The sequence below is a fragment of the Procambarus clarkii genome, chromosome 7 (genome assembly GCF_040958095.1).
Source record: "Procambarus clarkii isolate CNS0578487 chromosome 7, FALCON_Pclarkii_2.0, whole genome shotgun sequence".
Taxonomy (NCBI): domain Eukaryota; kingdom Metazoa; phylum Arthropoda; class Malacostraca; order Decapoda; family Cambaridae; genus Procambarus; species Procambarus clarkii.
Window position 1 is genome coordinate 10,068,920 of NC_091156.1, and position 18,415 is coordinate 10,087,334.

General features: G+C 43.1%; 1 protein-coding gene and 1 long non-coding RNA gene across 8 annotated transcripts in view; one reads left to right on the plus strand and one right to left on the minus strand.

Annotated features, from left to right (window-relative positions):
* The window catches only part of LOC123761345 (uncharacterized), a 70,699-nt gene that overhangs the window by 46,816 nt on the left and 5,468 nt on the right, over window positions 1-18,415 (minus strand). Inside the window, exon 2 of the long non-coding RNA XR_006773222.2 lies at window positions 14,686-14,781. This is a non-coding gene — a long non-coding RNA (uncharacterized lncRNA). The remainder of the gene's footprint in view (window positions 1-14,685; window positions 14,782-18,415) is intronic.
* Window positions 1-18,415, plus strand: part of LOC123761342 (excitatory amino acid transporter 3) — a 167,395-nt gene that overhangs the window by 40,853 nt on the left and 108,127 nt on the right. For 2 of the 7 annotated variants that reach the window (XM_069312740.1, XM_069312752.1), the window contains exon 1: window positions 8,575-8,756. The exons of 3 other annotated variants lie outside the window; for them this stretch is intronic. The gene's annotated coding sequence lies outside the window, so the exon portion shown is untranslated. Of the gene's footprint in view, window positions 1-8,574; window positions 8,757-17,397; window positions 17,419-18,415 lie in introns of those variants that run through there. 2 more of the 7 variants (XM_045747307.2, XM_045747308.2) reach the window with 2 other exon arrangements.

Consider the following 18,415-nt stretch of genomic DNA (forward strand, 5'->3'; position numbering starts at 1 on the left):
AAGCTCAACCCCCGCAAAAACACAACTAGTAAACACAACTAGTAAACACACACGCACGCACGCACGCATGCACGCGCGCACACACACGCGCACGCACACACACACACACCAAATTGGAACGGAAATCTTCTAGGAGTAGCACCGAGAAAAATAAATTAACCGGATTTGCTCTAGAAATCTGAATAATGCATTGTTCATAACCTTGTGTACCACATATGCAAGACCAACTATGAAACATGCACCACCAGCATGGAGTCCATATCACATTTCACACAAAACGAAATTGAAGAAAGATGAAAGATATGAAATATGATTTTTTTTAGTGTTAGAGTAGTTAATAAATGGAAAGTATTTGGTGCTGATGTGGTGGAGGCAGACTCTATACACAGTTTCAAATACTTCACTGTGTCGGGGGACAGGAAGCCAGAGTGTATTCATACACGTTTGACTTATCGAGCCCTTCCCCCCCAAGGCCGATTTACTGACCCCGCCCAGGATGCAACCCCCACAACAAGCTGACTAGCTCCTGAGTACCTACTCACTGCTAGGTGAACAGAGGCAATAGATGAAAGGAAATATGCCCAACTATTTTTGTCCCGCCCGGGTTTCGAACCCGGAATTCTTGTTTGTGCGTCAAGAACGAACCCGACTGTACTACCGGGAACCTTTATAGATATGATAGAGCCCAATAAGTTCAGGAATCTGTACACTAATTGACTGACGGTTGAAAGGCTGGACCAAAGAGACGAAGCTCAGCCCCCGCAAGCACAATTAGGTGAATACTGCCAGTCTCCGGGTAAACGAATTATCATAAGTTACCAAAATTTTCTAGTTACCCATTATAATTTTTCATTTTCTGTAAACTTATTTGATATTCATTTTCAGTTTTGGATGACAGGGTATACTACAGTAGTAATGGTTCTCTTTAATAACCTAATTTTGGCCTAAATACTTATATACCAGTCATGGTTACTTACATAATTTTATGCACACGATTACATAATAAAAAAAACATTCATTGGTGGGTGAAAGGTATACTTCAAGTCAGTCTTTGAAGTATGAAGAATATATAGATATATTATTATGACATACGGTGAAATAAATTCAAATGCTTATTCAGATTCAGATTCAGATGTTTATTCAGGTAAGGTATATACATACAAGTGATGTTACATTAATGGATTGATATATAGATAGAGCTAGTACATACAATGCCTAAAGCCACTATTACGCAATGCGTTTCGGGCAAATACTCGGGCAAATACAAATATTTAGGTAAAGTACATACATACAAGGTGAGATACAAACATTGATGGATTTATAGATAGAGCTAGTACATACAATGCCTAAAGCCTCTATGACGCAAAGCGTTTCGGGCAGGACAAACACTAAAGACTAAAACTTAATACTAAGCATCCTGGCCGGGGAGGATTTACTGGGCGCAAATCCTTAACTGTAGCCTCTGTTTAACGCAACAGTAAAATGTGTACTTGGTTGTAACAACGATTCTTCGCGGCGGGGATCGTATTCCAGGGACCTGCCCGAAACGCTACGCATACTAGTGGCTGTACAAGAATGTAACAACTCTTGTATATATCTCAAAAAAAAAAATTGAGATTAAAGTATAAACTGTGTTGAGAACATATAAAATAAAAAGGGGGAACATGGCAGAAAAAGGGCAAAAATACAATTTGGTCGACAAACAGCATTGTTTAAAAATAGCAGACATGGGTTGACATTTTAGGGGTAAGGTAGGTTACAGGGAGTTAATTAAAGGTTACAGGGAGTTAATTAAATTTTTTTAAATTTTGCCCCGAGGGGCGAGTTTATTGGGCAGCGCCACTCATCTTGTGAGTGAACATACCGCCATAGTGACAGTATTGGGCAGCGCCACTCATCTTGTGAGTGAACATACCGCCATAGTGACAGTATTGGGCAGCGCCACTCATCTTGTGAGTGAACATACCGCCATAGTGACAGTATTGGGCAGCGCCACTCATCTTGTGAGTGAACATACCGCCATAGCAGAATGTACAACACTCCCCAATAGGAAGAAAACCCGCTGGGTTGTTCATCCTGTCACTTGTACCCTAGTGCTTAGTTTTTATCTTAAACTGATTGGGAGAGGTACAGTCTTTAACATGATTGGGAAAGTCATTCCACATTCTGAGTCCCTTGATTCTGTCCCGCCCGGAACTCCCGATCGAGAGGTGAGAACGAACCCAGCTAGCTGTACCCCCCCCCCCCTCTACCACACCCTCCTTCCCACCCCTTCCCCTTCGTTACCACAAGCCGTCCCGGTCACCACCTCACCAATCCAATTACCACCAGCCTTCCCCCTTCACCACTAACATCCCCCCTTCCCTCCCAATTCCGTCACCATTACACCAACTCACCACCACCAACCCAGGGCAACCCGTTCTCGCAAATTTAATAAGTCAATATTGACTTATTAGTTGCGGGCATAGGTGACATACTAAACATAATAGTTTCCCTTGAAAAGCTTCATAGAAAACACCGACTTTACCTAACCTACTTAGTATGTTAAAATAAGCATCTTATAGCTTCGTAATTACAATTGTTACTTAACCTATTATAGGTATAGGTTAGGTAATAATTGTAATTACGAAGCAATAAGATGCTTAACATACTAAGTAGGTTAGGTAAGGTCGGTGTTTTCTATGAAGCTTTTCAAGGAAAACTATTATGTTAAGTATGTCACCTATGCACATATTTAATAAGTCAATATTGACTTATTAAATTTGCGAGAACAGGTTGCAACCCCGCAGCCCACCCCGCCACTACCAGCTGGCAGTTAGTTTAGTCATTTATATGCACCCCATCCCGTGGGTGGTGGTGGAAAGGGTTAGGGAGGCACATAATGGGTTCAGGAACTGAAACCCGTAGTTCGTTAATCTTGACAAATAACAATCTTGTGACACAAGGACAATTTTTAACACATATACATTTATACATATACAATAAATACTTTCATATATTCATACACAAATATGTTAATTGATATATATCAATAGTCTTTTTATATCAAGTGATTCAAGTGGCCTACAACAGTTCTTATATACGGCAGTTTATATCATCGGTGAGTGTGTCACACAGTTACTAGTCTTGCTCCACACCCACCCAACTGGACGGCAGCTTTACAGTCATGTGCTCCACACCCACCCAACTGGGCGGCAGCTTTACAGTCATGTGCTCCACACCCACCCAACTGGACGGCAGCTTTACAGTCATGTGCTCCACACCCACCCAACTGGGCGGCAGCTTTACAGTCATGTGCTCCACACCCACCCAACTGGGCGGCAGCTTTACAGTCATGTGCTCCACACCCACCCAACTGGACGGCAGCTTTACAGTCATGTGCTCCACACCCACCCAACTGGGCGGCAGCTTTACAGTCATGTGCTCCACACCCACCCAACTGGACGGCAGCTTTACAGTCATGTGCTCCACACCCACCCAACTGGGCGGCAGCTTTACAGTCATGTGCTCCACACCCACCCAACTGGACGGCAGCTTTACAGTCATGTGCTCCACACCCACCCAACTGGACGGCAGCTTTACAGTCATGTGCTCCACACCCACCCAACTGGACGGCAGCTTTACAGTCATGTGCTCCACACCCACCCAACTGGGCGGCAGCTTTACAGTCATGTGCTCCACACCCACCCAACTGGGCGGCAGCTTTACAGTCATGTGCTCCACACCCACCCAACTGGGCGGCAGCTTTACAGTCATGTGCAGGCTGCACCTACCGTAAGCAAACTTTAGACACTTTGCTAGGATTTCTGGCAGTACATCGTTATGAATGAAGTACTTACACATTTCCTGGACATCACTGATAGAGCAATCTCTACATTCTGCGATTTTTTCGCATTCGATTCCATGATGACGCAAAGTATGTACTCGGCTACTTGTGCTTTCGGGGGTTGAGCTTTGGCTCTTTGGTCCCGCCTCTCAACTGTCAATCAACATGAATGAGGCATGTGGAGTATTCTCCCACCTCATGCACCAGTCCAATAAACGAAGACAAGTCCTAAAAGCAGGTCCTATGGGACTAATCAAAATTAGTTACAAACAGGATGTTAGATTTCTGGATAGAGTTAATATATACTACGCCTAAAGCCACTAACACACACAAAATACACACAAAATAACACCGTCACAAAGCCACTAGTACGCACAACAAAAGAGAGAAAACCGCCTCTGTTTAGCTAAATGAATTGTGGGGTTCAGTCCCTGAGCCCATTATGTGCCTCTGTAACCCTTTCCACTACCGCCCACAAGATGGGTATGGGGTGCATAATAAATGAACTAAACTTAAAAACTCTGTGAATCTCTTCAGTGAACGTCAGACAGGCAAATTGATAGTCTGAAATTTAGCAAATTGGTTGTAAGAATCCAAGTTATTGAAAGGTATCATTATAGCACTTTTAACCTAATATGCAATATTTCCAAATTCTTAAATGTTTAGTGCAACAATATAATTGCTACATTAAAATATAATCACTATAATGCTGTACTTTTTTCATGTTTAGCTTTGTCCCATCACGAGGTGTATAGTACACGTGATCACCCGCCCATTTACTGGCCAAACCCAGTAAACCCAAACCCAGTCCTGACTACGCAAGCGGGAAGCACAACAGCCACAGAGAGGGAGGCGTGGAAGAACAACAGCCACAGAGAGGGAGGCGTGGAAGAACAACAGCCACAGAGAGGGAGGCGTGGAAGAACAACAGCCACAGGAAGAGAGGAGTGAAGAGGATAAAAGAACAGCATCCACAGAGAGGGAGGAGTGGGGGGGAAGGGGGTGGAAGCACAACATCCACAGGAAGAGAGGAGTGGAGGGAGTGTGGTGCAGCAAGAGAGCCATGAACGAAGACAGCTGGGACCAGAGGACAGTAAGAGGAGCTGGTATACACTTCCCTCCACACAGGCCAGCTAGTATATCAGTCCTGACCTACATTTCTCTTGACAGCGCTCCTCTTCCACATGCATAAAACACATTTAATAGCTAAATTAATCTTCATTTTTTATTCTGGGTCACAGAGAGAGAGCGTGTCGTTGAGAGGACGTAGGGAAGTGGGGATAAAGGGGTTGGTATGCACAGTGTACTCAAGACAATACATACCCAGTGTAAGACTATACGTACCCAGTGTAAGACTATATGTACCCAGTGTAAGACTATACGTACCCAGTGTAAGACTATACGTACCCAGTGTAAGACTATACGTACCCAGTGTAAGACTATACGTACCCAGTGTAAGACTATACGTACCCAGTGTATTCAAGACTATATGTACCCAGTGTACGTTTTGTACACACGTATCCGTCAAGCTGCAATGTAATGTATGTAAATATACTTGATGTGCAGTGTTGCATTGGAATACACTTGTTACTATATTTCCCTCCATAGCTTCAGACGCTGAATCTACAACTTGGATGGTCATGTGACAAACTATAAAGCAGGACACGTAATCAAGGAAGCGTTTAAGCTGTTAATAGTAGAGAGAAAAAGGTAATAAAACTATTTCACGCTTATGTATCTCTGTAGACCATCCTCACAGCTTGGCCCTGATCTCCACACCTAAAGTTGAAGAAATAATTCCCAAACGAACAACATTTTATTGTTTGAAGTGAAACACCACTCCAGCAAACACCATAAGATCTTGTTTGTGTTTGTCAGGTATTCGCTTATCACAAGCTACTCAAACTTTGCTAGGAACATACCTTGTATTCTTAGACAATATAATTTAATAATGAGTGTGGTATATAATGGTACTGCGGGTCTACAGGATAGACCAAGACAAGTGTTCAGCAGAGAAAGCAGGGAGACCACCAGCTGCATACTCGGAATTATCATGGAATTAATGACAAAAAGATGACTTTTCTCACAAGCATATTAAATGCTGTTTAAATCAGAGATATGTTGCATGATCTGAGATTCACACAGCACATTTTGACCTGAACACATAATAGGACCACATAGGTCCTGCCTTCCCGCACGAGGCAGAAACAAATGGGCAAAGTTTCTTTCACCCTGAATGCCCCTGTTACCTAGCAGTAAATAGGTACCTGGGAGTTAGTCAGCTGTCACGGGCTGCTTCCTAGGGTGTGTGTGTGTGTGTGTGTGTGGTGTGGAAAAAAATAGTAGTTAGTAAACAGTTGATTGACAGTTGAGAAGCGGGCCGAAAAAGCAAAGCTCAACCCCCGCAAGCACAACTAAGTGAATACAACTAGGTGAATACATAACCACTGAGCACATAATTTGACCACATAACCTGTGATTCACACAGGTTAGCCTCTGGGGGCTGTGTTTATTTTGCTTGACTTCTTGATGTAATAAGTATATAATTTTAAGGATAAATAGCATACTCTCATTCTAAATTAATGTTAAATGTTTTGTCAATAAACGTCTCACAACATGGACAGAAGGAAATGTATATACGCTGGTTAGCATTGTAAATGTGTGGCCACGTCTGTGGTAGAAAAAAAAAAACTAAAAAAAAAAAACTAATTGTTAGCTATAAGTGTTGTACTACGAATTGTGATGTCCACGTTGTTAAAGTATCGTCACGCGTCTTTTGTGTTATTGGGTGTATACTTGTATATTTACAGGAAAAAAGAGGCAACCATCCACACATGAAAGTCTGTACACATCGCAGCATGGATGGAACTGACAAGAATTTAGTCACGTTGTATCGACCTTGAAGGTCACTGGGACAAATGTATTCAGGCCGTGTTGTCGGCCGCTCAGTGTTGTACAAGGACCGCCTTCTTTGTCAGTAAACAATGGGAATACTTACACAACACAGCCTGCCAGAGGTGCATTACATACTTGATCCCTCGCTCATCTTTACCATTGGGGTATACAACAAACAATGAGTGAACATGTTCAGTATATCCTACCCAGGGTCACACACATCAAGGCGCCTGGTGGCAGAGTGGACAGCACGCTGGATACGTAGTTCTGCGGCACCGGCAGAAACAAATGGGCAGAGTTTCTTTCATCCTGATGCCCCTGTTACCTAGCAGTAAATGAATACCTGGGAGTTAGACAGCTGTTACGGGCTGCTTCCCGTAAGCAGCAGAAAAAAAGTTGATTAATTGACAGTTGAGAGGCGGACCGAAAGAACCAGAGCTCAACTCACGCAAGCACAACTAGATGAATACAACTAGGTGAATACACACGATTTATCAGCGTTTGTTTCAGTTACGCAAGAGTAAAAAAGAATTCCATATATCCAAATGACATTTTAAAACTCAAGTTGTATCAGTCTACCTGTAGTCGTCCTGTAGTAGTTTCGTACTGCATGACTGTCACAGTATCTGGTCGTGAACAAACATGCGCGTATTGTTTAACATTCCATTGACTAAATCATTTATACGCAGCATATTAGAAATATACAAAAGACCAAAATTGACCCTTGGTAAACTCAACTTCTAATGTGTTTTCTCAGGCATTCACGCAAGAAGTCGGGCTGGCGTTGGGTAACAAGCGGAGTACCTCAAGGATCGGTACTGGGACGAAGACTCGTATATATGTATATGGTGAATCTACACGCGTTGAGTCAATGTTCCCAGATGATGTAAAATTAATGAGAAGAGTTGTGACAGATGAAGATTGGAGTCTTCGCCAAGATAACTTAAACAAATTGCGCGTTGGTCCGAGAAATGTTCAACACGTAACACGTTCAACGCTGAAGTTCAACACGTAAAGTGAATGAAAATGGAAACAAGCGACAGGAGGCCAAAGGGTGAACTGGAGAAGCGTGCTGTTGAAGTGTAGGAATGAGACGATAGCGAGTTATCCCCCCCCCCACCTTTTTTTTTTTTTTGCCCCGAGGGGCGAGTTTATTGGGCTGGACTGCTGGACTTACCGAACTCCCTCTAGCCCAACAACTTACCTTCCCCAGCATGCGACCCACGACAGATGTCTATCTCCGGGGGAACATATTAATGCTAGTGAACAGTGGCATCAGGTACAAGAAAACGCTGCCCATGTGTTTCTATTCTGCCGCGAGATCTGAACCCGTGTGGGACAAATCTGGGTGTGAATACACTGCTCTCACCTACAGCGCCACAGACCGACCTCAGCAGGTGGTGCCAACTAAGCCTCGTGGAAATCTGGGACGACAGGTTTGTTTTGGTACTTAGTACTTGTGGTAGCCGCTAGAGGCGCTCCCATTGTCTAAACTTTCTCGACCTTCATTCGCGATAAAACTTCACTGCATATCGTAAACAAGCGAACAGAAATAAATAGTCATACGCTTGATGCAGAGAGCAAAAATTTATGATTATATTTTATTATAAGTTAAAACACCATGGAATTCTTGACTATATGACAATCTCCCTGGTTTGATTTGTCTGAGTTTCTCGCAAGGAGAGACATTCAGGCAGCTTTCCCTTCCTGTAATCATTGCACTTCCTGTCAATATTATCGGAAAATAAATGTTCTAACATGAAAATACCGAGCCAGTGTAGTGGGACAGGAGGTGAGGGTGGGCAACTGGTGATGGGAGGGGCGGGGTTAGAGGTGAGGTGCGGGGGAAGGGGAGGTGGGGTTGTGCCCCTCCCTCTGGCGGGTGTGTGGCCGGGGCGGCTGGCTGGTGGTGGCCCGCTAGTGTGTGTTGTGATCGTGGTCTACCATCACCTCCACCAAGGCTCTCCAACACCACCACCACTACCACCACTACCAGTAGCACCAGCGCCAACACAGCCACCCAGGACCGTGTAAGGTAGGCTGGCCCCCCGACACTAGAGTCGTGCTCAACTGTGTGAGATCAGATGATGCTTTGAGCAGTAAATATTGTTTGTCTGGGGAAAGCGGAATATTTTACCCTAATATAGTTTGATAAGTATGGTGACTGTGGGCATGTTCATGCTGTACACACCACCCGAGCATGCAGCATGACGAGGTATATTAGTGAAAGTTGCAATGCAATAGTCGTCAAAAGTCGTCACGACTTTATAGACACATGGTAGGTGCTTCCCTCCCACCCCCCTGAGAGAAGGAGTCTTATTCCTCAGTACCTCAAAGCTTTCTCCGCCTCGTCTTCCCAGTGGGCAGGTGGGTGCCCTTGGGTGCGACAACTTGTGGAAGGTAGAGCGGAAAGTGGAGGTCGTGTTCCTGTTATTGGTTAAGCTATGCTGGGCCGCTAGTGTGGTGATGGGTCCGGCGCTCAGTGGCACGTTGCCAAGGTCTTAACACCTGTCGGACCCTCCACACATGTGCCACTGATCTGGTGTCAGTGCCGCTCCTCCAGCGTCACACTACCGGGGCCAACTGGAGTGCCAGAGCTATGACCGCCACACTACGGTCATAGCTCTGTTTTTATATCTACAGTTGCTATCTGTATTACAAATTATCTTGCATGTAGCATAATTAGCACCAAACTCGTGCTTGGAAAAATATTAATCAAATTTGTCACTTGACTAATGTCTTCAAGATTTTCTCTCGAACTGATCAGTTATTTAATAGTGTGATACGAACGCGTTCATAGAACAAGCTGCTGCTTCAGCTTCGTTCCCGTTGTAGGGGACAGGAAGCCTGCACTTCAGCTTATCGAGGTCCACCCCCCTCCCCATCCACCCCGCCCTTAAGACAACTTATAACTTTTCCTTGGATGCAACCCACAACAACTCCCTAGCTCACGGGGGCTTATTTTACTGTTAGATGAACAAAGGCATCAGGGGAAAGTAAGTGTGCCCACGATTTGATTGTTCGGCGGCTAGTTTATTGTGCACCCCATACTCGTCCTGTGAGTGGTAGCGCAAAAGCATTACAGAGGGCACAAAAGGTCTTTATCAGACCTCATCTTAGATTATTACATAAACAATTTCATCTATCCTTCACACCTTCTAGTTACAATGTCAGCTAGTTACCCACGCGTTTCTGCCCTTCCTGGGGATTGAACCCGGGTCTCTCTGTTATGAGCCGAGGACGTAGACCACTGAACAGTTGAGTGAACACTGCTCGGGATTCGCAATCCTAAAGTCCGGGCATCGATCTCCGGCGGAAACAAATGGGCAGAGTTTCTTTCACCCTGATGCACCTGTTCACTTAGCAGTAAATAGGTATCTGGGAGTTTACAGCTGCTACGGGCTGCTTCCTGTGGGTGTATGTGAAATACATATAAATATAAAACTATTGACAGTTGAGAGGAGGGCTCAAAGAGCCAGAGCTCAACCCCCCGGAAACACAACTAGGCGAGTACTGTGATTTGGGAACGTTATCAATTTTGCGGGCACTTTGTGATGGTTCAAAGGACCAACGTTCCCTCGGCCAGGTTGGTGCTCTGGTCAACCAGGCTGTTAGACGTCGCTGCTCGCATCCTGACGTGTGAATCACAACCCTGCTTGATCAGGAATCAACTGGAGTTGGTTTTTATCAACTTTTCTTTTGAACTCCACGAGAGGTCGGCAGGCAATGCTCCTTGTGTCTGTAAAGCGTGTTGAAAAGTCCTGGGCCCTTATGTTGATCGAATTATCTCGTAGCGTACCTATTGCACCTTTTCTTTCCAACGGGTTATTTTGCATGTTTTCCTGAGCCTCCGGGTCTATATAGTGGTAATGGCTTGGCGCTTTCCTTTGATAATTGCCTTTCCATACCTCCTGGTCTCGAATGGTGTATTTTGTTGTTAAAGATTCCTGGTTGATACCTGGTTGATGGGGTTCTGGGAGTTCTTCTACTCCCCAAGCCCGGCCCGAGGCCAGGCTTGACTTGTGAGAGTTTGGTCCACCAGGCTGTTGCTTGGAGCGGCCCGCAGGCCCACATACCCACCACAGCCCGGTTGGTTCGCTACCTGAAACAAAAAGTTCCAGGTAATACGGGCTATGGTGAGCCCGTAGTGCCTTAATTTATGTGTACAGATTTGGAACCAGTATCTCTAATATTTTCTAAGCTTAAATTATTGTCCCCGCGTGCGTTCTACAGAATAAAGATTTACAATTTTAAAGGCATCCTGTATGGGCGTGACAGCCGAGTGGACAGCGCTTCGGATTCGTAGTCCTAAGGTTCCGGGTTCTATCAACGGTGGAGCGGAAACAAATGGGCAGAGGTTTTTTTTTCCACCCTGATGCCTCTGTTACCTAGCAGTAAATAGGTATCTGGGAGTTAGACAGCTGCTTCCTGGGGATGTGTAACAAAAAGGAGGCCTGGTCGAGGACTGGGCCGCAGGGACGCTAAGTCCCGAAATCATCTTAAGATAACCTCAAGATAGATCCCAATAATTTACATATTTTATGGAGTGAATCTAGCAGTAAAATATCATTGCACATCCTCCATCCTGGTGACCTCCAGGTCATCAGGATGACCTCCAGGCCACCAGGATGACCTCCAGGTCACCAATTTCTCCAGCTTTGAATGGAGCTGTTATTGTGCAACAATATTCTCCTTACAGAAAGCACAGTTAGTGTCTTAAAAATTATCATCGGCCTCGCATATCTTATTTGAAAAGTTCTTGTTATCCAACCTGTAATGTTTCTTCCTGTTGTGACATTCTTTAGTATGTTCTGTAAAGGTAAGGGCTTTGAATATAATTCTTATATATAATTATAATTATATAATTTGAATAATTTGAAAAAATAATTATAATTAATATAATTATAATTTGAATATATAATTCTGCCCGAAACGCTTTGCGTAATAGTGGCTTTAGGCATTGTATGTACTAGCTCTATCTATAAAGCCAACAAACATTGTAAAATCTCTTATGTATGTACCTTTACCTAAATAAAAATTATTATTATTATTATTATAATTACCTGCAAATCTTTTATATTGGGTTTTCGTTCTATATTGGGTTTCCGTTTCGACCGACGGGGAGCCGGTCGGCCGAGCGGACAGCACGCTGGACTTGTGATCCTGTGGTCCCGGGGTCGATCCCAGGCGCCGGCGAGAAACAATGGGCAGAGTTTCTTTCACCCTATGCCCCTGTTACCTAGCAGTAAAATAGGTACCTGGGTGTTAGTCAGCTGTCATGGGCTGCTTCCTGGGGGTGGAGGCCTGGTCGAGGACCGGGCCACGGGGACACTAAAGCCCCGAAATCATCTCAAGATATATTCTATAATGGTGGTTTGCCTGTGTTTTATAAGTGGTTTGTTTTGATATTTTCGTGTTTTTTTCATAATTCAGAAGCTGGAACTTCATTACTTATTTCTGTGGCCTGATTTACATAACTTTGGAGGTTTGTTGCATCCACTATATGTATACATATATTGTCTACTTTCATAAAAACCCAAGTGTCGTCTGATGATACGGTACTATACTTTTTATTTGATATGAGGATAAGAGTACGGGAACAGTACTATCTTTAGGTTATCATGAGGTGATTTCGGGGCTTTGCGTCCTCGCGGCCCGGTCCTCGACCAGGCCTCCTTTTTGCTACACAACCCCAGGAAGCAGCCCGTAGCAGGTGTCTAAATTCCAGGTACCTATTTACTGCTAGGTGAACAAAACTAGGGTGAAAAACTCTACCCATTTGTTTCCGCCTCCACCGTAGCTCGAATCCGGAATCTCTGGACTACGAATCCCAAGCGCTGTCCACTCAGCTGTCAGGCCCGACTAGGGAACTGATGGGGATTTTACATTGTTGACTATTACGCACTGGGTTCTGTTCATTAGGAAATTAAAGGTCAATCTTGCATTTTGTTTGCAATAACAGCATGGTCACACGTCGAAATGGAAGGGAACTATCAGGAGAAAGAGCCAAGCCATTACGACTATATAGCACTTGGAAGGAATAAGAATCTGGGATGGGACGGGGGGGAAGGAATGGTCCCCCCAACAACTTGGACGGTCGGGGATTGAACGTCGACCTTCATGAAGTAAGCCCGTCGCTCTACCGTACACCCCAAGTGGTTGCAAACAAACTGCGCACGAAAAGAACGTCGGAAGCGTTCACGAAATATCACTACATCAACGATTTGCTTTTTTCTCCATGGCAGCCAAGGCCACGTCCTTGTGATCTAGCAGTTGTGAGAGGAAGGAGAGTTCTGTTCTGAACCCGTGTTATCCAGAGTTGTGTAGACGTGACCAGGTGGATTACTTGGCTTTGTGTGTTACTAGTTTGGGTAAAAGTTTGGAGTCTTTATAGAGAAGCAAAACATGAGAATGTTCTGACCAGACATGTCTATTGTCCTGGCAGGTCGTTTCTCTTGTACGGGGATAGGCTGGCTAAGCAGCCCGTTCTTTCCATTTTACAAGCATCAAATTTAAAATGGTTTTGTCTAGCAAAAAGCATACAAAGCTAGAGAGATTAGTCCTATAATGCGTCAATATTTCGGGGCTTTTAATTTCAGTAAAATAGTTATCAAGAGAATTACAAATCCAAAATTTTGACGTCGGTAGATAGCCTTATGCCAGTGTGATTTTATGACACTTTGAAGGAATATGAGGAAAAGGAACTGGGGGCGTGAAGACGAAGTGGAAAACTGGGTCTGATCACTTTCGGGGGGTGGGCGTGGGGTAACGGGAATCGAACACAGACGCTGCTGTAACACACACAGTAGTGCGTATTACAGCAGAATGCATTCTGGTTGACGTCCGACTCATCACACCACACTCATCACCTGAAAGCGTAAACCCAAATTACCTGTCTACATACCTAGGATCGCTTTGGTAATACATACCATTATTGGACATGTACGATTCAGGGGCTCCGCAATGTTCGTTATACAGTCTTTCATTAGCTTTGTTGACTTCCCCATCACACTCCCCACCTCATATACAGCCAAATCATCAATAAATCATCGCAATATTTCACTTCAAGTAAATACTCCTATCGACAATCGACTTGAGAATGGTCCAGGACGGACCGAAACGTCGTCGTCCCTTCAATTTCTAGTGTGTGGTCTGGTCAAAATACTCCTATTCGAACACATAAGAGAATGGATATCCTAAACGAAATGGCGGAGAGGGTGAATGACGATTAGAAATTAGGGTGAATGACGATTAGAAATTAGGGTGAATGACGATTAATAATTAGGGCGAATGACGATTATTAACTAAATATCATCAGCTAGGTGTTGGTGTTTTATGCTCCCCTTTGATCTTGGCTAGAACTTTTGCCCTCTGGTTAGTATCAGCTAGGTGTGCTCCTAGGAGTTTATTTGTAATAGTCTAGTGTTAAGTGGCTAGGTGAATCTAGACTTGAATGTGTATATAAAAAATATATAACAAAAGAAACGTATATAGGCAACATAGACCATTTTTATAGGTGAACTGCCACGCACAGCTTTGACCTTTTGCTGAAGTGCACCCACTTTGAAACGGTTAACATATGGATATAAATCCCCCATTGAAATGGTTAACATATGGATATAAATCCCCCATTGAAATGGTTAACATATGGATATAAATCCCCCATTGAAATGGTTAACATATGGATATAAATCCCCCATTGAAATGGTTAACATATGGATATAAATCCCCCATCACACTCCCCACGTGAAATACAACCACAATCATTAAATCATAGCAATATTTCACTTCAAGTAAATACTCCTATTCGAACACTTAAGAGAATGGATATCTTAAATGATTTCAATTAGCACACGCATAGTGTTCGAAATCTGAACTCTCAATATTTAGGATTTAATACTGTATTACTCAAAATGACACTACTTAATCCTGCATACAAAAGAAAATACAATTAGTGGCTTAACTGAATCTCTTGACGGTGTAAAACCCCTTAATCGCAAGACTTTTTACAACTCCACCTTCTCGTTGTGCATCTCAGTCTAGTCCAGTGCTCACCAAACCTGGAAAAATTACACAAAATTAGATACTTATTTTTCCTTAAGGTAACGACACACCTCGCAATACACCTTAGAATTTAATTGTAATGTGATTTCAAGAAGACCAATTTGGCGTGTTTCTGGTTAACAAATCACGAGGACTATTTTGTGGTAGGTAGTGAGGCCGTGATGTAATTATTATTGTCTTTTCCAAGCACCTTCAGGTGTGAAGTAGGAGTTCCCACTCTTGTCTTCGTGAAGACGAGAGTGGTGAAGCCTGAACACGGTGTTTGGTGTGGCAAGTCTCCGGTTGCTCCCAGTTTTGTGGCACTAGTGAACAATATAGATCAGTGGTAGTTTTCTCATTAGCTGGGACCTATTGCCGGAATAACCGTGGACATCTTCAAGAGAAAACTGGACTGTTTTCTAAGAGAAGTTCCGGATCAGTCGGGCTGTGGTGGGTATGTGGGCCTGCGGGCGGCTCCAAGCAACAGACTGGTGGACCAAACTCTAACAAGTCGAGCCTGGCCTCGGGCCGGGCTTGGGGATTTAGAAGAACTCCCAGAACCCCATCAAGCAGGTAAACCCCATCAAGCAGGTAAACCCCATCAAGCAGGTAAACCCCATCAAGCAGGTAAACCCCACCAAGCAGGACCTGGGTGATGAAATATTCACGGTGAATAAGTGTCAGATTTGCTGTGGCTGCTAAGAATGACTAAAACAGACATTGCATCAAGCATATTTTTGCTTCCTATTTGCCAGCGTTGTGTAAAGAAAGGACTTAAAGAAAAAAGTAATAAAAAAGTTAAGTAAAGAAAGATATTAACTTGTTAAAATTAAAAAATTTACTTGTTAAATTAAAAAAAAAGTTAAGTAAAGAAAGAAATAAACTGTTTGTGTAATGAAAGAAGTTTGGGAGGAATTAGCTCTGGTCTTTCATAGTGCCCTACCGGTCATGTTAGTTGTAATGGCTTGCCGCTTTCTTTACCTTTTTTCACTATCTTCCTCCTTGGAAAGATATGCCGGTCTCCATACATTATACACCCATTAGATTACAGCAAATCTATAACTCTGAAACTATGAGATGATTAAGACTTGAAGCTATTGACAGTCGTCTTTAAAATCTCAAATTAACTGAATTCTATGCCTTTACTGATGGTTCTGTGCAATTGAGCACTGGTAAAGCAGGCTGTGCATGTGCAGTATATACAACGAATGAAGCTATCGTGTCTAGTATGCAGAGATTAAAGGATTGGGCAAGCACGACACAAACTGAGCTATTGCGTATTTATCTAGCCAATGATACTAACTATCGTATAGAATTTGTCTGGATCACATCCCATGTTGGAGTTGGAAAGCATGACTTTGTAGATCGATTGGTTTGCAGGAAAGAAATCACTGATTATGACTTTGGACCATATAATGGAATTATTAGAAACATTAAAATTAAAGAGATTAAGATTTAATAGAACTAACAAATTCCATAGATCTGAAAGCTGCAATATTAAAAGCTATGGTAACTTTTGTAAGCATATATATTTGTATGGTCAGCACAGTAACTGAACCAGACAATGATGTAGTCATTGCGGGAATTCGCCTTAGCTATAGGCACATCTAGCATGTTAGTGAGGCTGAGCCACTACCAGAATATTCGGATTGTAAACTCTGTGACAAACCATTAACTCGTTCACTTGAACATTATTGAATATGTAACTTTAAAGATTTTAGACCTCCTGGCCTATTGTATAATCAACTGTGTAACCATTTCATTAAATCTGGTGCATTAAGTCATCCTCACAATTTATTTTGAATTTGCTTATCCAGTTTAAAGAATGAACAAAGATTTTATTTATTTTTAAGCTGTATCTCTTATGAATTCATCCCTGCCCTTGTGTGACAGTACACGATAGGGAGATTGAAACACGTATACTGTCTTATGTACATAATGTAACCAGGATATGTATATGTGCTTCAGCCTACATTTAGACCTATTGTCTTGTGTATAATTCTCAGTCGTGTGTAACAGTGAATACCAGTATTATCCTCTCTAATATCTAATTGAATTACTCAGATTAGGCAAAACTTTAATTAATTTTGTCAATAAAGTTGTTAATAATAAGGGAAGCCCTACTTGGCTCGTTAGAGGGTTCTTGCCCCCTGCTGTGTGCCAGGGCCAGCTCCTCATCTCTGGCTCCTCTCAACATACATGAAATAAAATAAATTTAATTTTTTATTTCATATTTATTATTTAAACTTGGGACATCATATTGGATAATGTTCAGTCACTCAATTAAGGATTTGTTCATGATTGTCCTCACAATTATTCTAGAATTCAGAAAATCGTGTAATTAAAGTGCTGGGCTGATTTCCAACACAAAGCGAGGTGCAACAGAGACGGTTGCATTGCTCTTGACTAGTCCAATTGTATGGACGGTTATCTTGAGATAACCTATCGGTTATCAACCAATCGGTTATCTTGAGATAACGGTGTATAAAGTGTGAGGACAAGTTGCAGTAGCAGCCCTCGTGGGTACGGGGCTCCGCTGCCCTGGGGCATAAATTGTTCCTTCCTTGTGTAGTGAGTGAATCTGAGTGTCCGTTTGTCTCGTGATACTTTTCGTTGGATATTGTATAGTAGTACTGGCTTGGGGCGTTTTCCTGGTAAGTACTTTGCCTCCCTTTTTCCTTAACTGTTGGCTCATCAGTCGTGTAGCTTGGGGATATATTCAATATCTGGGACCCGAGCCCCAGGTATTCGGGCTCGGGGGTTCGTTATATGCCACTGTAATCTAAATTTTACCTTAGTCATTGTTAGATAAGTACCGTTCAGTAAGTACCCCCATCACCAATACCCCCTCTCACCCCCCCCCCATCCCCAATATCCCCCCCCCCCACACAACCAACCTAACCCCCCTGCTCCCCTGCCTCTTAGAACCCTCTCCCCTCCTCTCACCACTAACACCACCCTTCTCCCCACGACCACCTCTCAACCCCTTCCCCCCAGCTACTAACACCCCTCCCCCACATCTACTACCTTACCCCTACCACTAAGTTTAAATAAAGTATGAGAAGACGACTTGGCTAGCTTACGGGCTCACTATAGCCCGTGCTACTTAGACATCTTTTTCTGAGTAGCTGAATGTGAAACAACAACAACTTGGATGACAACTGAAAACGCAAATGTTGAAGAAATGTAGAGTTACCGGTACTCAGTACAGAACGGTCACTGATCAACAGGTGGAATACGCTGAAAGACGTTGTAGAAGCCACCTATTTATTTATTTATTTATATATATACAAGAAGGTACATTGGGATTGTGAGGATACATAGCATAGTAATTTGCAGTCTCCGTGGTGTAGTGGTAAGACACTCGCCTGGCGTTCCGCGAGCGCTATGTCATGGGTTCGTATCCTGGCCGGGGAGGATTTACTGGGCGCAATTCCTTAACTGTAGCCTCTGTTTAACGCAACAGTAAAATGTGTACTTGGATGAAAAAACGATTCTTCGCGGCAGGGGATCGTATTCCAGGGACCATAGGATTAAGGACTTGCCCGAAACGCTACGCGTACTAGTGGCTGTACAAGAATGTAATAACTCTTTTATATATCAAAAAAAAAAAAAAAAAAAAAAAAAAATAATAATTACATTCTTGTAAAG